This window comes from Lonchura striata, chromosome 4 (genome assembly GCF_050655825.1).
Source record: "Lonchura striata isolate lonStrDom1 chromosome 4, ASM5065582v1, whole genome shotgun sequence".
Classification (NCBI taxonomy): Eukaryota; Metazoa; Chordata; class Aves; order Passeriformes; family Estrildidae; genus Lonchura; species Lonchura striata.
Window position 1 is genome coordinate 26,851,537 of NC_140706.1, and position 24,034 is coordinate 26,875,570.

Here is a 24,034-nt window from a genome sequence, read left to right on the forward strand (position 1 = left end):
AACCACACCCATGCTGTTACTTTTACAGCTGCAGAGATGGGGGTCAAGATTGTCTATATTCTATGTAACTCTAAACCTATTATTAAAGTAACTCATTTGCAAATAAATCATCCTTGTTATGAAGCTTCAAGTAAAAAGAATAAAATAAGAGCTTGTGAGCTGGAGATCCTTTGCTGAGTGCAAATCCTCCTCCCTTCCCCGAACACATTTAAGCTGTTAACAGGAATTTGGTCACCAAGGGAGCTCCTTATGTCATTCAAATCTGGGGAAGTTGACATGGGAATCATTAAAGAAAAAGAAACAATAACAAAAATACCCCAAAACTAATAATGAGGTTTATCAAGTAATGGATCTTCACAGGAAAACAGAAAAGATATTGCATCACTCAAAGGTCTAACACCGAGCCAGAACATCTCTGAGAACATGATTTTTAATTCATTCAGCATTACTTTTATCAGATCATGAGAATGTAAGCCTGCTCCTAGGTGAGTCAGTATAAAGCCCCACTAACTTAGAGGGAGGTAAGATCTCACCTACTGTGGAAGGTTTGAAAGCTTTCACATGATTCCTGAGAGGAAACAAGTAGCTTGTTGTCTGTAGCCTTTTACATGATCCAGCTCTAAACACTTAGGGGTCCAGCTCTGCATTTGTTCAGCACCTCACACCAGCCTGCTCAAAAGTTGTCTTTTTCTGGTGGCACTTTTTGAGTTTTTTAAATTGTAACCTTTTGTCTTCTTACAGGGCCAGGTTTGAATGTTTTTTTTCTGTATTTTTAGGAATATCACCAAAACTTTTGAATGACAGGCCAGAGGTATAACACATTTTCTTTTAGTCGTAAGGTAAAAAAATTTAGGTTTGTTTACTTCTGCAAGTCTACACCTGGTTATTCTTCCACTACTTTCTACCATGATTCTGTAAGATACTGGATATGCCTGAGAACCACAAACAAATTTAATGTTAATCAAACTTGCTCTTCAATATTCATGATATCTTTAAACAAAACAAATAAAGGAATAAGTTGTTATTAAGCATAATGTTATTTTGTGCTTGCTAAAATATCCACAAATATACATAAAGATTAGTCAGCTTTCATGTGATGAATTAAAGCCACAGGATGAGCTTTAAATTGATACCACATCCATAAAAATATTATTGTGAAACTGAAACAGCCAGAGCCAGGCTCTTGTCTTACTTTATGGTATAGAGAATTCTGAAAGAAATTTACACAGAACATATTCCCTGATTTTGAGTAACCATTCCTTATGTAGTGTGCCTTCTCTGGCCCTGTATTTTAGGGCCTCTAGCACTAAAATACAGGGCCAGAGGTCTAGCCACTCGCTGTTGTGGGTATAGACCAGATAGACCTTGAGTATCTAAGCTGAAATATTCTGTATATTTTATTTCCACAACTATTATATACTTATATTTAGACACAATTTTTGTAATAACTAAAAAATACTAGAAAAGAATTGATTAAATTTGCTTACATTCTCTACCATCTACAAAAGCATAAGGTTCATTATGGATGTTTCTAAAGGTCCTGTGCTTCTTATCAATATGTAAATTTAGATTGATTTTTTCTACAGGAAGATTATATTTTCAGTATTTTTCCATTAGTTTCAACTAACATTTTAACACCAAAACATTGTATTTTTTAATACTGGCTATATCTGGAAATCATTATGTTTTCTGAATCCCAGACTAAAGAGGGTCTAGTACAAGCAGCAAATGTATTTTTGAATGCTACATATTAAGCCCCCCCACTTTTTTTCTGCCCATGGTCTACGTGATTTGGATCTCGAGTCCCTTAAGACAGTGCCCAGATCTTGCAAAGTGCCTTTCCCAAAGGAACACTGTGAGTTCCTGCTCAGAAATCTTTTAGCAGCTTATAGGAGAGAAACAATAAGCCATCTGTCATGCAAAGTCTGTCCTGTTACAACCAAAGGGAGAACTGAATGAAAAAAATAGGTACGCACAGAGCGAACTGGTAGTGACGCATTGTTTTCCTCCACCTTCCCTGCTCCTTCCCTCTGCGGGACCTACCTCAGACGCCTACGGAGCCCAACGGTGGGAGCCACCTGTGAGGAGACCATCCCCACCACAGCTGTCCTGCCCCGTTACTCCTGCAGCACTGTCCACCCTTCATCTGGAAATTACCTCATCCTTCATCAACACGTGTCTAGTTGTTAGAGGCCTGGGAACCCGGCGCTGGTGCTCCGTGGTTTTGCCAGGGAATAGTCTCATTTTATGAGTCTCGGGAAAAAATAATCCAGTAGTACCTGCAGAGTTGGTACTCACTGCTCCTCCCCCATTTTTAGGTCTTTAAATATGTAAAAATCAAAGTGACACACTAGTTTTACACTTCAGAGAGCAGCATGCCAGGCAAAGAACACACATGAGATTTTGTGGGGGGAAAAGTATCAATGGTCTCTTATTCACTCATCTTCCAAAAAACAGCACCACCAAAACAAAGGCACAACTGTTCCCACAGGATAAAGGGAGCATTGATAGTGCTCCTAAAAACAAGCTAGTGCACTCTTGACATTCCTGTCTTGTTGAATCTTCACTAAACTGCTACAACTGCTCGATTTCAATTTGTCATGATCACCAACAACTAAAACTACCGTAAGAGCAAAGGAAGTGAATGCTTGTGAAATGCACGTCTCCATGAGCAAGCAAAAGTGCCTAATGAGGTATTAGAAGAACAGCAGGACAAATATAAAGTAGAAATTTGAAGAAAATTATCTATTGTATCTGACTAATACTTTTTCAGTAATATTACTTTTTGGTCTTAACGAAAGTCCAAAGCACTGTGTCCAACATTTAAGTTACTGATGCACACACAAAGGCAGAAGTGTCACAAGAAGTCACATGGCAGCAAGTACCAGACAGGACAAACACTGCTCAGGAAAAATTAGAAACAAAAGTGAAAAAAAATATTTAAAAATATTTGCTATTTTATACCTTCCTGTAATTTTGAGAAGGCTCTAAATATGAGGGCAAGGAGCGACACATGTGACTGAATATCTGAGTGGTTACAATTCTGCTAAAAAAAATTATAGTTATTTTTCAAAGTTTTCTGTAAACCAAAAGAAATTATTTCATTCAGGAACATGAAATATTTATGATCAAATTTGCAAAGCATTTTGAACAAAATATAAAAATTATGTAAATCTTTAGTTATATTTTAGTTATATTAGTTATATGTTAGTTATATTTATGATATTTTAAAGGTGATACAGAGGCTTCTACAATTATAACCTGCCTTCCCCCAAAATAAATAATTTGCTTTTTTCCAAAGCATATTAAAATTCTGCCTAGGTTCATGAAGAAATTCTGAACTAAAACATTTCACTCAACCCTTACTCTCTCAATCTTGTTTAGACTGAGATTTTTTAATCTAAGGGAAGAGCACTGGTATAGTCTTGTTGTGTTATCGGCCAACATTGTACAGAAAAATGCATGTTGTTTTCCAAAAAAATAACTGTAACAAGCACTCAGGGAAAGCACTATCACTATATGAAATATGAAGGGTGAAAAAAGAGAGATAGTTTTTTCCTGATCTGCTGGAATGCTGCAAACTGAGATGTATAGGGCTGCTTTCCAAGAACTCAGAAGAACACTGCCAAGTTTATCCCATGGAGCTGAAACACCCCAGCATGATAAATATGACAGTAATTTTGTTGTCTTTATTGAGAGGACTGCCTGTGAGCTTATAGAAAAATTTGTATTGAGCTAAGGTTCATCCTGCCTGCAGTTATTAAAGCAAAATTAATTGGGTTTTATTTACACTAACCTACGAGAAGTATACTTCCAATTTTAGCTTTCAGGGCCAGGAACAGGTTTCCATACAGTTACGCTGAATCTGCTCTGCATGAAAAATGTGAACAGAGGGGAAGGATGTGTCCCTCTAAGAAGGACCCAAAGAACAGCACAGCAATAAAACATTTTGAAAGAAAAAATAATTTCTAAAATATGGAATTGGAGTCAATATGTAAAAACACAACAGCAAGCTTCAACAGAGGTGAAAAATTGCAATTGATTTCAGACCCTAAAAGATGATAATAGCATTCCACATAGACACAGGTCATCATCACAAGACAAATAGTGGTGACCCCTAGAGAGATGCAAAATATTAAATGTCAAGATTAATTATTAGTAAATAATATTTAGTGATTTACTTTTTTTAAAATAAACTCCAGACTATGCTTCCAAGTGGCTCTTTTTATTTCACTTGTGCATCACCTTGTACTACATACAATAGTTTGTACTTATATATTTCTTTTCAATTAATTAAATAAAAAAGGACAGATGTTTCTTATTTTGGTCTATATGCATGACAACATAGAAATCTGGCACTGACTCATTCTTGAAGTAGATTTACCACATGCCTCAGTCACAAAACAGCAACACACAGTATAATGTTTCTGGAAAGAATCTTGCTGCAATAAAGTGGATCACAGAAAGTTTGCAATCTCTGAATTCTACCCAGAATATAAAACACCAAAAATTCCCATGATTAAGTATTTGAAACTGGAACCAACTCACAAGCCAGGGTGGAGGTGAAGAGGAGGGGGTAGAAGTTAGTTGTACTTTACAGGAAAATGCATTCCTGTTCAAAAATTACTACAAACTGCTGACCACAACAAGTTTTACAATCACACAGAACATCTTTTCCAATCTGTGAAATATATTCAGTGAACACACTATTTGAAAAAAATGTTAATAAATTCATAAATCAAAAGGGCTAGCACAAGTATCCAATTTGATATGCCTTACTACACAGGTGAGAAGGCTTCCCTGAATGAATGCCAGTTTGAACTAAACACATCCATTTTAGTTACATTTACTTACAAATCAACTTGTGGTTTCAAAAACTCTCAGTGATGAAGAATGCACTATAAAACTCAGTAGTTTAACACCTAGTTAACAGCCTGCTATATGCCACAGGATGTGTGTCAAGGCCTGAGGGTTTTATTTTCCAGGGAAATGCTTATAATCTTCAGGTTCCCTTCATCCCTCTCTTCAAATGCTGAACATCTTGGTCAGAGTCCTTCTGGACACACACACACCTTCATTCCCAGACCAAAATTTCTCTCACACCAATGACATCTTTGCCCTAGACTGAAACCCCAGGAGCATTTCCTGAATCCATATTCAAAAAGCCCCATTAGTACTTCTGGCCACACTGCCACTTTGGGAGCACATGAGTAAATAAATAAAACAGCAGTATCCCTTGTCTCTTTTCCAGTTGTTGTTCATAAGGTCCAGCATGTTTCTTGCACATTCACAGATCACTTTTCCCAAGAGACAAGGAGCTGAGGAACACACCAGTCTCTCCAGGGCAGCATGTGTGCTGACAAAACAACATCTGCTCTCACCTTGTTTGACCAAATGACCCATCAAAGTACCCTGGACAAGTCACCCAAAACCTTGGCAGCTCATTTTATCTCACTTTAAAGATAGAACTTGGGGATGCACAGCAGGGACAAGGACAGTGGAGTGACTTGTGCAGACAAGCTCAGGAAGCTGAGGGCAAAATTCAACCTGTCCCTCCATCCAATTAAGTGACCAAGTCAAGGCAGCTTGAAGTGTTCAGGATGCCACTGCCTGGAGGGGTGACTGGCTAACAGCTGGTGCTGACTGGCAGGATGCTGCCCCACCTGTAAGGCTTCAAGGAGATGCTTCTGGTTCTTCCTTCAGGGGAAAAATCTAGCGATTCAGGAGTGGGGCACCACCTCCTGTGGCTGCTCCAAGCACAGCTCTGCCCAAGAAGCAGGAGCACCAAGTTTCACAGGCTACTGGGAAGTTCCACATGCTCAGTCACTAAATAGAAACTTTCTTCTGAATCTGATTTTACCCTCAACCCAGTAACAAGACTTTCAGGAAACTTGTGTTAGGAATGAGAAAGAAATTATCAAACAGTTAAAAAAAATCATAAATGTAGAGAAAGAGAATAATGATAGAGGGAGAGGAAGTCAGTATTTTTACATGGTTTCTGCATAGTGGATCTGCTGCAGGGAAGCTGCCAGGAATATTTAATTTTCCCCTTTTTTAAAACATCTTCCTTTTCGTTTTTTTTAATGTAGAGTGACAGCTTTTTGGTTATTTGTAATTATATATATATTTATATATACATACATATATATATATATTCTGTAATTATATGTACTTTTGTAATTTGTTTTATATAAAGCTATTTTGCATATTACAGTCAAAGTCCACTAAGATACAAATGAATAGAAGCATTTTAGACACGCTTCAAATCCCCCAGACTTCCTACTACAGAAATAAAGGAAACCAGCAATATCAACAACCACAACAAAGCTACAACAGGATGTAGGACGACATTTCCTAAAAGTCAACAATCATCTTCAGGATCAGTGCAACACTTTGCCCATTCTTCATCTGTGGCAGGCTCCAGAGGAGATGGTGAGAGCAAATGCACGTCCATGGGGCTGTTCATTATCAAACATACAGAATGCTAATGTGAACACCTTGCATTTATTCATACTTTGCCTTTAAGTACTTTTGCCAGCATTAATAATAATGCTACTACTCACAGAGCTTTCGTAAGGATTAATCTGTTGTGATCATTAGAGACCACTGCTCTTTACCACAGTCACATAATAACATACTTGCTGTACTCATCAAAACAAACAAACAAAAAGGCAAATCATTAAGAAGAAGCCAGCTTTGGTGCATTAACATCTGCTTGTGGAAATCCAGTGATTTTTTTCTCTTCATGTTCTGGTGATGATCTGTAGCCACATACTACAGAGTCTTAAATACTACATCTGCTCTAATCTTCATATGCTCAACATCACAACATCTGCCAATCTACCATTTCTTCTCTTTCATGAGGGCACTTTCTGTGTAAGCTGATGTACCAAGCAGTGCTGCTACTGGCAACCCTGTGAACACTTCTTTCCCCTGAGTATGGTTCACCCCATCCTCTGAACCTCTTCGAGAGATCTATGGAAAGACAGCAGCTTGCCTGTCACTTTGTTTTCTAATTGTAACAGAGAATCCAAGCTTTGGCGTGACAAGTCCATAAGGAAAGGCTAGCTTTTTCAAATCCTCAAGAGTACTTGGTATGCAGCACTGGTGCATAAAGAAACAGGCTGGGATTGGTCTCTAAATTAAAGTTCCCTGCCCTTCTCCCCATTACTGTCTCAACATGCCTCACTATGCTCCACATATTTCTCCTCCTCACTCTTTTTTTAACATTTCTCATTTTTTTAACATTTTTTCCCATTTCTCCTACTTCAGCGATGAAAATTGATGGATTTTACCTGAGAGTTAGTCCTTCACTTCAGTGCTTGGTAGTAGTCCCTCTTCTTTTCCAGTCTCTTTATATTTTCCCAGCCCCTCCCCAATGTCCTCAGCTCCCTCCCCAGCTTCTAAGTAATACATAGAATAGAGAGACACAGCCCAGCATCCTCCCTGGCTCCTCTGGAAAGGAGGCAAAGCTCCTACTTCAGGCAGTTCCTAAATTTAGCTGGGATGAATCTGGGATTAGACCATCAAAGAAGGGAATAAAACCAAGGCGTCTCAAGTATTAGACTGGAGTCTTAACGCCATCCACTACATCGTGCCGGGGATCGCTGCTATTCAGTGGTCCAAGTGTGCAGTGTTAAAAATGACACTGATGAAGACCAGCACTGAAATCAAAGCAAGTAGAGATCAGACCTTTAAAAAGGACAGCATTTAGCATACATCATCACTTCCAATCTATTTTTTAGGGTTTGTTTGTTTGTTGTTTTTTTTTTAGAGATAGCAATATTTGTATTAAGCCCAGTGTTGTCATTATAGTGCTGGAGCAATACCTAGCTTCCCATGTGCATATGCAGGGGAAGGCCACCCCCTTCCCCTCATGGTCCTGACCTGGCACCTTTACAAGGTAACTTCATGCACCAGGCTGCCATGGCATGCTGCAGTGCAAATGGACCCTGTGTTTTTCTCCATGATTGGTGTTTAATTGAGTCTGTGAGCAGTTGGACAGGTAGACAGCCATCCATGAGTCATGGGTGCTTGTGCTCAGGGAGCTATGCCTAATGGAGGTAATTGCATAACTCTGGAAAGAGCAGAGGAGCCAAGGCACACCCCTGGGTAAATGGTGCCTGATGGTATGCTTAATTAGAGGAAACATGCCTGGCAGGTTGTGTATGATCTCAGAAAGAGAGATGGAAAAGACCTGCTACATAACCTAACCACTACTATGGTGAAGAATGTCTCCCTTTCTGTTGGAGGCAGTGAGCCTTTCACTGCTTTCCTTTGCAGGAATTGTCCACATTATTTACCACACTCCTATTTCTTGCTGTCTCTTGTTATTATTTTTCATTATTTTCTGAGTCAGCCCATCTCCAACAGTTAAGGCCTCCTTTACAGATTCCACCTCCCACCTGCTTAGTGCATCACTGAGCACACAGACTTGGACCCATCCTTCAAAACAAGGAGTGGAGGTGGCTGCAGAGAACCCTGACCTTTCCACAGCCACAGGAGGCTCCTGCTCCCCACAGCAGGTTTGGGGTGCTCATCCACAAGGCCATGGCCCTGGACAGGAGACTTAACCCTGGCACCACAGACATTCAAATTCTTTCCCTCCTTCCACTGCCTGTGCCACTTGTATCTACCCATCTAAAGCACCTTTCTACTTGTTTTCTGATTTCTTTCTGCTCTGCTTGCTGCGTGACAGATATCCTGATGGAAATGAATAGGAAATATAAAAGGATTTCTTTCCTTCCATTTTTTTCTTTTTCTTCTCACTGATGTTTACACATTTTGGTGGTTCTTGTTCTGGGCTCCTTAAATTTTTGCAGGATCACTGGTGCAGGAAGTCCCAAACTGGACCCTGCATGCACAATGTTAATCCCGAGTCACAGCCTTATTCCCTGTTATTATCTGCTGAGTGCTGATGTGAGGCGTGTCACCACAGGAAGTTCTTCCAAAATTTTCTGTCTGGTAAGTGAGGAAACACCTCATGCATACAACAGGGAGTTCAGATGTGCATTTCTCCACACCAGAGTCAACATATTCTGCTATTTATTTATTTATTTATTTATTTAGTTTTTAACCCTGAGGTGGCTTCTGTGCACTTTTGACCTGCTTTAAGTTTCAGCAGCAATCATCGTTTAACAAAATGGAAGTACATATAGCATCAATTATGCATTTGTGTAAGTATGAAATACCAGCAATTGCATTGATTTATCTCCCCTTCTATGCATTCAGCACTGGAGATAAACAACAGTGAAAAGAAAGGAATGGGTCTGAAACTCAGAAAAGAGCCTCCTGTGTTCTGGTGACAGGTTCCTAAACAAGCTGGGGCTGCCAGATACCTCAGGAGCAATGCAAGTTTTCAGACTTGTAGCCATAGTCTTTTAGTGGAGCTCTTTGGGCATTTTTCAGGAATGCAACATTTTTACAAAGAGGTTAAAAAAAGAAAACAACACAATTTCTTCCTTAAATGCAGAAAAACTCCAAATAAGAAAGTATTTGAATGAAGCATAAACTTTTGTACAACACTGCAGAAACTCCTTGGTGATATGATTTGGGACCACTCCACTGCTCTCTGACAGGGCTCCTTGGAAGTGATGCCTGTGTCACCCCATCACATTTGCTCATTACTTACTGCTATTTTGTGGTGGTTGGCACAAGAAATGCTGTGAGGTGCCTGGTTTCCTGAAGAAGGGCTTGTTGTACCCTAGTAGAATACATCACTGCCTGCCAGGCTGGAGGCAGCAACACAGAAAAGGGCCTAGGGGGCTCCAGGGATGGTAACAGGATGTTAATGGACCAAATGAGAGCCTGAGTTTCCCAGAAGTCTTGATATCTAAAAGATAACACTTAAAGCTGTGAACCAAATGAAAATGACGTCTTCTCCCAAAGAGTAGCTCAGGAAAAAAAAAGGAAGACCAATAATCCAGAACAAGTCAGAGACATCCAAAGATCCAAAATAAAGCTTTAAGAAAAAAAGAAAAATCACTGCATAATTTAGATCAATTAGTCTCATTGCATTTTTATTCTGCAGCCCAAAACAAGCAAGGTACTGGCTGACTAACAAGAAATAGCTATTTTGCTTCTGAAATTCATCATCCTATCAGAATTTAATAGAAACTGAAATTTTGTAAATCAAACAGAAGCATATTTGGGTAAAAATTCTCTGACAATCTGCTATGTCACTGTGATATGACTGTTTATTCCAAGGGATAAAAGCTGATACCAAAAAAAATCCCTGAATGATTTTTTAAAAAGACAGTAAGAAGGAAACTTGTGAGCATATGCTCTGACACCAAAAAAGCAGCAGCTAAATAAAATATTTATTAAATGTGGTTCAAAAATTTATTTCAGAACTCAACTAGAAAAGGTTATTCATCGCTTCTGCTCTTGCAAATTTTTCACCTAAAATGGCCAAAGTTTTTGCAGTTGAAGAAATAAGAAATATTTTTAATCTGAACTGAATGAGAAGAGGGATGCTGCCATTCTTGCACATCATTTAGGTTTCAGAGGAAATTCATACTCCTCACACAAGAGAGTGTTTTCTTTTCTTTGTGAAGAAGATATGGTAATTCCTCATGGCAGTTATGTGCTTGCAGTGCACTGCATAAACCAAAGATCTGCTGGAGATCCACAGATCTCAGGTGCACAAAGAGAAATTTCCATGTACGTTGGTGGCATCTTTTCCGCCAAAATATTTATGCTTCAGTCAAATGCTTTAGCCTTTGGATGGATGAATAAATAAACAGCACTTCTGAATATGAGATGAACATTCAGTTTTTTCTAAAAGAAAAAAATCCACACAAATAACATGTTTTACAAAGTAAGTAAACCTTAAACTAGCAACTTAGAAAATATATTTATCAAAGAAGGGTTTGTGTGAAAATACATTTTCTAGAAAAACACATCTCTGAGTAGCAGACCATTTCCTTCTAAAATGTAGTCCAGATTGCACAAATCTGTGCTTGGAAGTGATGCTCTGATTCAGGACTTCACAAAACAAAGGGGCTTCCACTGTTGGGAAGTCCCTCAGAGGGAGCTTTGGCAAACTGATGCAAGATTTCTGCCATCCTCCTGTGTCCCCAGTTTGCTGGGAGGTGCGGACAGCAGCCTGTGCTTTATTCTGATAAACACCTTAGAGACTCGTTTCCTAATATTGAACTTCTGGGGATTGTTATTTAATTAAATCCCATTCATTTAGATATGAAAAGCCACTGCAGCTGCTCTTCAACTTCACAGGGGTATCTAAAATTTCCATGTAAAACGTTTTGTCTCCAAAGCCATGGAATACCCATTATAAGTTATCCAATGCCAGAGTCAGTCTAAACGGAAACTGTAACTATCAAATGTAGTTGAAAAAAAAAGATAAAAGGAAAATGTTTTGTGCTGATGCTCTTTCCAGGATCCTCAAGAAAAATGAATGAAATTCATAGTCTTCTGGCACTTGCAGCAGGTCTAACCTGAAACAATCATGCTTATTAAAGCCTTGCCAGGAATATTCTCAGGTTTTGACTATTTCATCTGAAAAAAATGCTGAATTCTCCCGGACATTGACTCCAGTGCTTTACCATTTCTACATGCTGTGAACGCATACATTATATTCTGACCCAGGACTGCATCTTGACATATGGAAGCTCTTAACTTCCCAAGCTCTAAAGTAGATTAACATAGTTTATGCTTCTGCAGAATTCCTTTAAATGACACATTTTAACATTTTTGTGTTTCTGAACAAAAACCAAAACACACTGAGCAAAAATTGGGTTATTAACTGGAGTCATTAAAATGCCAGGCATAATACACCTCAAAGGGGAAAAAGAAACAATCTGGAATTGCAACACTGACATTAATCTGTTTTGAACCTTTGTAATGTCCAGCATTGCCCAAGAATAAATCTGCAAAGAAATTATAAGAAGTTTTCCTTTTAGACAAAATACAACACATAGCTCCTTCAGGAAGAACAAAATCTGCACTGAGAAGCTGAGGTCAATTACAGATAGAAATTGAGTGTCTGCTTTCTACCAGGGGGTTGGTACAGTCTTAGGTGGGCAGGAAGGTGCCTGGCAAGCATCCTGTGCCCTGGGGAAGGGGAGGACAGGGAAGAGTGACCAGGCTCCCTGCTGCTTCCCTGTCCCCCTAAGATGGACACCAATGTTGTCACTCAGCTTTTTGACTTTGCAGCTTTGTCACAAAATTTATACCTGGGAGCTATTTCCCTCCTCCCCAAAGAGAAACTTTTTCTCAGCATTTAACCTGGATTTTATTGGCTGAAATTAAAGTCACTAATTTATATCCTTTCTACAGATGCCAAGGAGAACAGAGTAGGCCTAGTAACATTTATGCATTCTTTAAAACTGCAGCCTGATCCATTGCCCTTTTTAGTACAACAGTAGGTTTAATTCTTCCATCCTTCCTTCAGTGATCACAGGCCTCAGAAACACAACCTGTCCCACCACTGTCCTCTGGACTAACTCCACTTTCTCCAGACCCTCTGGAAATGCGTCATCCGCCGTACTCCAGCTGCACTAACCGTGTGGAGCCGGACGGAAGGATTACTTCACGTTTCTTGCAGACTGTGTGCCTGTTTATAAAGGCAGTGGAAGTTTGCTTTTTTTGGGGCAATGCCACTCTACTGACTCACAGGCAGCTTGTGACCCTCTCCAGAACCCCACTCTCTGGGTGCATCACCTCTCACACAGCCACCCCTTACCCCACATCTGAATGTGCTTCTACTGACTGCAGCCACAGGCAATTCTTTCCTCATCATGATTGCACTAAATGAAAGAGTCTTGGGCTATTGAATATATTTTCAATATATTCAATAGCACTTCATTAAATTATTTTTCTTTAAAGACATAGTTGTCAACAGATGACAGCCCAGCAGATGGCATGGGCATGGTTCAGAGCCCATGCCACCAAGGTGTTCTTCTTCTCTGTCTGCTTTTTAGGGAGGGAGGAATGTTGATCCAGAGATGGTTTTCTGGGTGAGCTGCTGCAGAGCAGAGGACAATTCTGGGACAGAGCTTTGCAGAGAGTGGCTCACCAGCTCACACATCTTCTCCCCTGATTCCAGGGGGAAACTGGGCTCAGCATGCCTGCAGCAAGGCTATACAAGGAGAAAGTCCATTTCTAGCATCACCCCCTTTGCAGACAAACTTTCCTCTGAAGTTGTCTCTGCTCATCTGGAATCAATCTAAGGCTGTGATGGAATACATGCCCTCCACACGAGGAGGTGGGAATTTTGCTTGGGGGTCCTTGCACACACACAGACACACAGACAGACACACACCCACCCCCCTCCGCTGTGGGGGGAGGCTGGCTGGGGTCAGGCTCCCAGCTGACCTCAGGACCATGGTGCAGAGAGGGCAGCAGCACAACCCCCTCCACAAACTTGTCATCCTTTCCAGCCTTACGGGATGATGAGATCTGGGGAGCAATAAGCCTCCTTTCTCCAAGTGGTGTTGCTCAAACAAACACCACACAAGATGGGACTTTTTGTTCTTATTTGCTACATCCTTTCGCAGTACATGGGAGATGCTTGAGCAGAGAATCTAATTCAATCATGTATCTGTTTATCATACACTCCAGAAGGAGACAAGGCTCCTGAATAAACATGCACTGGTCTAAGTGGGGTTGTTTTTTTCAAAATGCCTCCTATATCTTTTCTTTCCCTGTGATCTGTGCAAAAAGGCATGTTTATAAACAAATTGCTAGATCTATTTATACTATAGCTCAAGACATTTAGACAGTAGCATCTCAGAGATTTTTGATGGAGGCGGTAAATGGGGCTGGAAGTTGATCTGAGAGGAAATAAAAGCTAAAATTGTTTCTCTAAAAACCAGCAGATAACATTAACAAGCTGGAATGAGTAAGAGCATGGAATCCAGATCAAGCCGTTGGATGCAGCAATCTATGTGCTAAAAAATCCTCTGTCAACTGAAAGATATTCACATTTATAGAAGAAAAACAACAACATATTTCAATCATACAAGAACAGAATTGGAGCAGAGCTACCAAAATCCCCAGCAGGATCTCATGTTTAGCAAGAAAAAATTTCATGGTGAGCAATATACAAAATAATAAAATAAAAGCCAAGACTAATAAATTACTTGAATCCATAGACATATTTTCTGGGTGACTGGTTGGGAAGGTCAGCAGGTCTCCATAGTTTGTTCTAAAAGAAATCTTGATTAGATCCATTCATACAGATCTTTATCACCCATGTGAACTTCAAGTTTTACCATGACTCCAAAAGTAAATAGCAGATGCAGATGGAAATCATCCAAATTAAAGATGGAAACAAATACTCTTGCAGCAGTACAGTTGTTAATGCCTCTGCAAGAGTATAGCTACAGTGAAATACAAAAAAAAAAAACCAAATGTAGCAACTTTTTATCCTGGTAATGTAAGTGTCAGATAAACAGTTCCTAACAAGTTCATGCAACCAGGAGAGCTGGGGGAGGGAAAGCCTGCAGCACCTGGATGACTAGTATTAGACATAATGAGAAGGAAAAAACAGCCATAAAATGTTAGCATGCTGCAGCTCCTGAGCTGCCTGTGTGCACAATCATTTACAGCCCAGGCAGCTCTGGCGGAGCCTCTGGAGGAAGCAGCGTTCAGCAGACGGCTTTGCAACGCCAGCTCCAGGAAGTCATCAATCAGCCTGGGGAGAGTTATGCTGAGATTCTGCCCAGATGAGAGGTTATCAGCAAAAATAATGCTCCTGCTGACAAAAATGGAACCAAAAATAGGAGTTTGAATACCTAATCAAACCGCAACCTTGTTGTGCTCAGCAGGGAATCTCAACACCCTGTGCAAGCTGGATGTCCCTGACCTCCTTCTGAAGGCCCTGTGGAGACACAGCAGTGCTGGTGGTAGTGTTTGAGCATGTCAAGATGACACACCAGAAAGAAGTAAGTGAGCTCTTACATAAGCTAGGCAGTCTTGACTGGAAATGAAGTGGCTCACACCCAAGTAACAAGCAAAGACAGCCCCATGGGGTCAGAGTGAGGATCTGCTCTGGCCCCACAGGAGGTGTCTGGGAATGAGAAAACACCTGCAGAGAGATGCTTTCCTGCTTCCTTCTCCACATCACCTGTGAATGAAGAACCTTGACCAAAGGTTCCCATCCTCCTCAATAAAGAATCTGTGCAATTGAACTGCCAATTCAAAGAAATGAAGGCACTAGAAGAAATACTACTCTCAGTGAGGGAATAACATCTGGATACAGGGGAGCAAATAAAATAATAGACAGCTGAGGTGTGAAGTAAAAAAGTGTGAACCCCTTCAGTCCACCTCAAACCATAGGGGAGTTATAAAGCACATAGATAATGGGGCTCTAGGCTCCTGTTGCCTAAAGTATCTGACAGCCAGGAATGTTGGCAAGAAAATGGAAGATTTTATTTTCTGGCATAATCACAGTGTCTGGATCAGGGTTTCGAAGTCAAATACAGTTTCATATGACAAGCTCAATATTTTCTCCAGCCATGAGTGTCGCTCTCATTGTTTTCATGCATGTTAAGTCCAGGGATGAACTGTGGGAATCATATCTAATGGGGTTCCTAGCTAGAAAGAGTCCTCCCCTTCCCTCAGAATGGTTAGCTGCCACTTAACAAATCAATGGTTAGAAAAACAGCCCCCAGTGGGGTTGAGGTAAGGGGAATATTTTTCCTTTTGACACCATCAACTGTTACATGCACAAACTGACAACCTTTGGAGTCATAAAACTATACATGGAAATCTGTACTTCAGCAAATAAACCAATAAATGATGTGCATTTACAACAACAAAAAAAGAAGTCTACATCAAATTTCAATGAATTTAGAACAATTAAAAACATAAAAACCCATTAGCATTTACTATTGCCCAAAGCTTTATAAAAGAGATATTTCTCATTCTCATGTATGTCATATTCTTCAGGAATGCTGCCATATAGTGCCATGTATTTTTCATATATTCTTACTACAGGTTTAGTTACTAAACAAGGGGAGGTCTCTTAAGTTTCTATGTGGAAAAAATATGTAACTCCTCTGATGACAAAGACTGCTTTCTACTTCCATAGTCTGAAAGATTAATGATAAAACACTTTTTTTTTTCAAAATAATAATAGCTTAAGTTAGCCCTTTTGTTAGTCCTAGCAAATCATAAAAATACCCTACAGTGCCTTTTATACCTCTGCCATCCCTTAAGAGCTAAGTATATTCTAGCTGTGATGGATAAGAACACAAAATGAGCGGTTCTGTTGGAAATTTATCTTCAGAGGATGAGCACAGGTGCTGCACATCTGGTTGTGCACCTAGCGGTAAATATTTGAAAGTGCTCAGGAAAATAAAGGAAGCTGAGATCCTAAACAGGAAGGGAAAGTATAAAAAGGGTCAGCAAGAGGTTAGCAAGGAATCCTACTTGCAGTGTGAATGTGCAAACACCACAATAAAACATCCACACTGAAAAATGGAAATTCATCAAACTTGTTCCACTGAAAGGAAGTTAGAAGTCTATGCCATCCCAGGAAGCTGGAGGCTCTGTGGCTTCAAGTCACAGAGTCTCATTTGATAAGTTTTTCTAATCTAACCTCTGTTTCAGGGTTCTCACCACTTCTCCTACTTGTACTATGATGTATGATACCATCTGCAAGGTCATTGACCAGACATTATGGACCAATTTCCTTACAAGCTGACTTCAGATCAGTTGCAGATGACTAGTTTGTTTGTGCCAATGATGCTGAGCATTTGAAATTGTTTCATCATGCAGACAATATCTTCATTTCTGTGGAAGGAAAACTTCATCTACTCCTTTTCATCAGAAATCAGGAATGCATTAGAATATTTTTGTCAATATAAACATTGTAAATTTATATATCTATGAAAATTTCAATACCCTGTAGCATTTCTAGGCCATTTATGGAGCTTGGCAATTTTGCAAAAATATTACTGTTAACTGTAATATATAAGTATATAAGTATATATATATGTATATAAGTATATATATATGTATATAAGTATATATATATGTATATAAGTATATATATAAGTAATCTATGTATAATATAATCAATAAGTAAATTAACTGTAATATATATCTCTCCCAGAGAGAGATCATAAAATCATCTCTCTGTTGTAATACTAGTTGGATAAAATATCAATTTTTTTACTGCTGATCAGTTGTTTTCAATACTAAGAGGTTATCCAGCTGATTCTTATGCCACCACTATAGAAAGGCTAGAAGATGCTGTTTCCTCTTCTTAGATCTGAGCTGTAGGTTGTATGTCTTCTGTAGGAAATCTGTTCCCAGAAAAATGCTATAAAAGCATACATTTTCTTTCTAATATCCTAATGGTGCTTGGAATTTTTTGTCTCATCATCTGTTGCCTATTTTAATTTTGTGGAGTTTCACTGAATGCTACAATCTTTAGTGTTTTTAGTAGCATTTGTTATAGTCTTAACTTGATTGCTCAACATAAATCTTTTCAGATTTACTATGTTTGAGACTAGATTTTAACAGCAATACTAGAACTGTTTTCACCTCAGGCAGACTTTTTAACTATTCAGCATAGAAAATCTCACCTTCTTTCTTTTTTTTTTTCTTCTTTTTTTTTAATAAGAAAAATGGATACTTCTACTCTAAGTACATAGCACAGATTTGCCCTTCTCCAGGACACTATTTCTTAAAATGAGTCATTCATGAAAACAGATAGGTTTAAATTACAGAGAAAATGCTCTATAAACTAATCAGTATTGCACAAGCAGAAATAGCTCAGGAGACCTGGAAAGACTCCAGTACCACAGCATTTATCCATTCCCCCAGTCCTCAGCCATTCAGTCTTCCTGTCATCCTCCCTCCTTTTGGGAAATTGTTACATTTTGGTTTAATGCAAGAATAAAAATCTGTCCCAGAAATGGATGTGTTAATAGGGAGTAAGAAACAAGCCATTCTTTAATGATTTCCAGTAGGAGAATCACACTGTAGAGGCTGTACTGAGTTTTTTCTTGTAGTTCCTATCATGAATTTTGTTACACACATAAGTTTGGGACAGCATATTTAAGTAACATATAACCACAGAGCATATCATCCAATGCATTCCCTTGCCTGTTAATGAAAAAGGCTGACAACACAGCACAGTGTTTCTGTCTGTTGTTTTCATGAGCTGAATCCAAACTCAACCATTTTCTGTTCCATCTGGAGCCATAAAACTCAGAGCCTGTCCTGGAAGTGCAGGCATTTCAGATGCAAAAGGAAAATTCTTCAGCAATTGTAGAAGAGCCTGGATTACTCTGCAGCACATAAGGTTTAGGCTGTGCATTTTTCGAAACCTTTCCTGCCATGAAACATTGCAACATGGACTTATTTATTTCAAGCACAGATTTCTGTCTGTGCCCTGTTTGCAGAGGTCTGCTCGGGGACAGGAGATGAAGCAGAGCTAAATTCCTGCCCCTTCTCTTCTCACCAGCCAATGCAGCCAGCCAGGGCCACAGGGCACAGCTCATCTCGGCCACCACCCAGGCCCAATACTTTATTTCAGGCTGCATATAATTATTTGGAGAAGTGGTTTTCACAAAACAGGGTAGTCCTGTGACTTTAGAAATATTTGCAAGGAAAGCTCTGTGCTGTGTGTACTTCTTGTAGAATGGTGAATCCTGAATCACATTATCACAAGTCAACATCAATTATCACTGCTGATGGCCTGAAGATTGTGCTAGAGGGAGTGCTACCTTGATCCACCTGTCCCTGAAAAGTTTCTTCTGGCTACCATTTAATCATAGAATCATAGGGTAGTTTGGGTTGGAAGGAACCTGAAAGATGATCTAGTTCCAAACCCCTTGTTGTGGGGAGGGACACCTTTCACTAGACCAAGTTACTCAGAAGTTCAACCTGGTCTTGAAGACCTCCATGGATAAGGAGTCCACAACCTCTCTGGGCAACCTGATCCAGTGACTCACCACCCTCACAGTAAAGAATTTATTTCTAATATCTAATCTAAACCTACCCCCCTTCAGCTTAAGGCCATTCCCCCTTGTTAAATCACTATATGCCTTTGTGAAATGTTCCTCTACAGCCTTGTTGCAATCCCTCCTAACTACTAGAAGATGCTATATGGTCTCACTGGGGCCTTCTCCTCTCCTGGCTGAAAAGCCCTCATTCTCTCAGCCTGTCTTTACAGAAGAGGTGCTCCAGCACTGTGCTCAACATAGTGGCCCCCTCTGGACTCATTCCAACAACAAGCCAATGGCTTCCTTGTGCTGGAGGCTCCAGATCTGAATGCACTGCCCCAGATGGGGTCTCACAAGCAGAGTTGACGGGGAGAATTGCCTCCCTCGACCTGTTGGTTTCCCTAGTCCTGTCCTTACACACAGGTCTCAGGCCAGCAGTACCTGAGGTGTGCTCCTAGGAAGGGTAAGACAGAAAACACGGGGAAAGCTAGGATGACAGCAAAAAGCAGCTCAGATGGTGACTTCTCTCCTGACCTTCCTAGGTCAGAAGGAAGCTCTGTGTTGTGGTAGAGGCCGGCAGAACTCCCAGTATCTGATCTTCTGAGGCTTCTCTTGCCTTCCTCTCCTAGTAGCATTAAAGTAGATCTAACTCAATAGCTCTTCCCCTCTTCCCCTCCTCTCTGTCACTGTGTTTGGCAGCAAGGTTCAGTACAGAGGTGTTCAGTACAGTCCTGTCTTGCAATCTACTACGAAGGATTGCTCCGCTGCAAGTAGGCGTGGAGAGCAGCACAACAACACTTCCAAACTTCAGCTTTTACAGATGAATCTCTGTGTGTCTTTCAGTGTCTTTCAGACACCTTCATGAGTGTCTAGCATTTCAAAATGCTGAAAACATCTGGTCTTGGCATTCATATTTTGTGGGAATTTTTCAGAAGGATGTGAATAGTAATAATATGAAATATACAGGTAGGTTTGGGTGGAGATTTTTAAAGATAAACCTGATAAATATTTTTCAAATATTTTAATGAATAAAGTACACATTTTAAAAAACCTTTTGTCCATCTTGCTTTGCTCAGCTCATAAAACTCCTACGAAAGTGGCAATATTTTATTTCAACAGAATTAGAGGACACATGGGAAGAAGATCTGTAAATATTTTTATGTCAAATTAAGTGCATTACCTGTCAGACATCTGTATTTGCATTTCTGTTCTCCTAACACCATTTGCTAACACCTACACAAATTCACAATATTTCTTCATGTCATTGAATACAAATTCATTGTTTACACCTACCCCTTCTTCTTCCTCTCTCCATTTCTCCTTCCCTCTACTTATGTCTAAAGAGGTTTGACCAAAAAATTGCACCCAGCTCAACTACTGTCAGCTTTTTAAGGCATTTGGCTGCCTCTGTGCAAAGGCTGAGGGCAGACCCCCAGCTTTGAAATCAGACTGTATACAAATACTTGAAGTTTCCAATGCAAACATCTTACTTCTGTTCTTCTTTCTCTTTATTATTTTTCCTTTCTTCTTTCCATGCTCTCATGCTCACGGTTGAGGGAGGTATAAAGAGAGTCTCACCATAGTTCAAAATACATAGCAGCACTTTGGGAAGTTTGACAAACTGCAATACATGTTTAGATTTCCTGGCTCAGAGACAATGCAGAGAAGAAGGTTCTGGAAAGCTTCCTGGAGATGGGAGCAATTGCTCTGCTCTGCAATATACAGTATGGGTTACAGGCACTTTGAACAATTACTGAGCACCAGTTCAAAAGGAACAAATAATTTTTTAATCTTTGGGTTGTAATTAAATGCAACTTAGTAGATTTTCTGCACATGAGAAAGCAGACTGGAAAGAAATGAGATTGCTGTGAGCTAAAAAGAAATTATATGTGACACTGCACAGAATATAATTATGGCACAGTTCCTTTCAAAATGCCTCTCAAATTTTGTCATCTCTTCCTCCTCTGACTTCTCTAGGAAATATGTACCCCTTCATCACTTCCCTATCTGTATGACTACTCATTTCCTGCACACATGGCATTTGGGACAATTTGCAAAATTTCACCAGATCCATGGAGTCTAGGGAAAATAGATTGGAATTTGCAGGTGATATTTGTGCACATTGTTATAGAAAAGATCTGATCTAACTTCACAGTCATACAGATGACATGGTTTGTATTTCCAACCTTGATAACAAATATGTAATATATTTCAAACTTTCTTGGCTTGATTGGTCCTTAGCTTGCCTTCTCTACAGCGTGCTCTCTTTAGAGCATCCATGGCTTCCTCACCAACAGCATTTTCCAAACTGCTTCTCCTCCATTATGGAACTGCCTTCTCTTCCCCTTCAGTGCCCACAAATCCCCTGACAGGCAGATCCCATCATCCCCAGATCTCTGGGTCAGCTCCTTGCATTCCCTGATGTTGCTGTCCCCTAGGCAAGAAGCAGTTGAAAATTATGCAAAGAAATTCCAAATTCTTCCCATATTTTTAAATTGGATTTTTCATTTCAAAATTTGGTTATTTTTTTTTCTGCAGTGAGTTTGTACTTCACTTTAACTCCAGTGATCAGTTTTAGTCTTCATCAATTTGCATTTTTATTAGTGTGATTCTACAGACCCAGATTTTTAGAATCAGGAAGTTAATGTTTTAGAATCAGGAAGCTGAACAAGTAGTACAAGAGGTCAAGCACACTGAAACTGATCTCTAAAACTCAAAGATGCTCTCATGCAAAAGCAATACTTTCTTGCTTTCTTTAAAAAGAAAAAAAAAAAAAGAGAAGATCACAGAAATTTTAAATGAAGCTGGAAAAACACTTCATAAAGATATTTTTGTCTCACAGCACTTATCAATAGTTTGTATAGAAACTCCATGCACAAAACACACTCCTGCCCCTAAGGCACTCAGTTCCCTCTTTCTCTGTGGGGAGATTGCTTGGAAGCACAAGTGATTCACTCTTGGAATATCGGTATAATAATCATAATAGAATAAAAATATTCTGTCTGGTCTTTGCTTTTTTGTCTCACAGTCAAAAAAAAACAAAAAACAACAACAACAAAAAAACCCACCACCATAAACTGCTTCAAGAATACTGAAGGGGTTTCTTTCCCTTCCATGAAAAATCACATCATTTTTCCTAACAAAAATGACAAAAACATCGGTAATGGATAAAATCTTAAGAAAAAACAAACCTGTTTCAGATATACCTCAGCTAAAGAAGCCTCAAAACCAAGGTCCACCATACTGCAGTGGCACTGAGATTTGTATTATTTAAAGGCAATCTTTCTCAGTATAAGAAATCTTCAAGGGAATAATGAGGCAATTCAAATGTATGTAAGTAGAAAAACAGGACATACCGAATTTGAGTCAGATTAATGCATTGTTCTGAAGTGATCTGTTCAAGTAGGTATATTTTAACTCACATCACAGGCACTTTTAAGTGATCTTGCTGCATTCTGCCAGACTGTGTTATCTGTAAAAATACAGGTAGACAAATATTTTAGTTCATTAAGTCATAGAATTGGTAAGGCTCATGAAGGATGTGCAAATAAAATTTGAAAAAAAAAATTAATCTCTTCTTAAATGCAACAGCAACAACAACAAAAAAGAGAGGACATTTAGGGAAGAGGTTTTAGGAAGCAGTAATTACATCTGAGAGAGGCAAGGTTATCTGGGGTTTATAAATTTTTCCAAATATTTATGCCAGGTGCTAAAAAGCAGCATTGCCCTTGCTTAAAACTATTTGGACAAGCAGACTTACAGCTTTCCTCTCTGTGTAAACAGTATAGCAGCATTCTAAACAGATTAATAGCAGTATCAGTTCAAGTCAAATATTTGTGTAAGCTGGATGAGTGGAAAAGGTAGTCTATGGGGAATATTTTAACCACAAATTCTAAAAAGTACAGAAGTGTCCTGCCTGCATTCAAACAGCCCACCTTGGCCAAGTAATTCTGTTTAAAATTAAAAGTTTTCATGACCTAATCCATTACTTCTGGTGACCTAAGAAGGATTTTCTCTCCCTTCATCACTATCAGAGATATTTATGTTTGGGCTAACCATCGCAGCAGAGAGGTACCAATACAGGAGCTTTCAAAAACCAGATTCAATGACCATGCTTTAGACTGAGAAGGGATCACTGATTCTCTCTGATCTTACTGTTGGTTTATGCTACAATTATGAGTGAATAACTAATGCTCAAATTGTTACCTCTGCACCCAGACAGAAGGGAAAGCAGTGGAGGGGAGATGGGACCACACTGCTATGCCATGTCACAGCACAGCAGAGTCCCTGGGCCTCGGGGCAGGCTGCCTGGACAAAAGCTGTTCCCATACCGAGTTATTGCTGCAGTTCTTTGGGCAGTAAGGGTCTCATCCTACTGTCAGTCTGTAACAGAGGGAAGTCTGAAATAACTCCTATATAGCTCCTATAGCTTCTATAGTCCATTAAAACTGTTGGAGAAACACAAATTTTATGGTGGTGTTCTGAGTCAGGCAAAATTGACAGACACTAAACCAGGTTGAATTTATGAAGACTGAAAAAGCTGCAGTGATGTTTGTCTCTCTCTCATACCCATCACCAATGGGTTTGAAGAAAAACTTAGACATGCCCTTGCATGAATCTACATCGCTTGTTCATTTCTGTCTTGATGCTTTTAATTTTTGAATTCAAGTAAGAATTCATTTCAAACAATGAACAGCTATGGAATTAGAGCAGCACATCACAGAGGCTGAACTATTTTATACCTTGAACCTGATGGGTCATATTTCACCATTGTTTTCAACATCTGCAGTTTTCTTTTCTAGTGGAAGACAGAAGGTCTTGCAGGAGATTTAAGTGGCACAGCTGTACTGCCTCAAGAGCTGGAGGGAAAACTCCCCCTGTGAGCAAGCAGAGAGAGGAAGCCTGACACAGCTACATGAACTCACCACTGGTTTGTTACACTGGTCTTCTTCTGCATGTGAGGCCAAAAGCTCTGGTTCATTGACCCACATCATAGATGCTCTGCTGGGAGCAGTCAGTGAAAGGGGAAATCCCCTTCCCCTAAAGTCCAGCCTCTGAACATCAGCACCTATTGGGGTCTAGGGAGGCTACAAGTCCAGCAAAGCCACCAGCTC

General features: G+C 39.6%; 1 protein-coding gene across 4 annotated transcripts in view; it reads right to left on the reverse strand.

Moving 5' to 3' along the window:
- The window catches only part of LNX1 (ligand of numb-protein X 1), a 146,684-nt gene extending 122,910 nt beyond the window's left edge, over positions 1 to 23,774 (reverse strand). Inside the window, exons 1-2 of one of the 4 annotated variants that reach the window (XM_085577861.1) lie at positions 23,663 to 23,774; positions 22,277 to 22,392 (exon numbers count right to left, since the gene is read on the reverse strand). The gene's annotated coding sequence lies outside the window, so the exon portion shown is untranslated. Of the gene's footprint in view, positions 1 to 2,043; positions 2,330 to 22,276; positions 22,399 to 23,662 lie in introns of those variants that run through there. The other 3 variants (XM_085577863.1, XM_085577864.1, XM_085577860.1) reach the window with 3 other exon arrangements.
- Between the last annotated feature and the right edge of the window lie 260 nt (positions 23,775 to 24,034).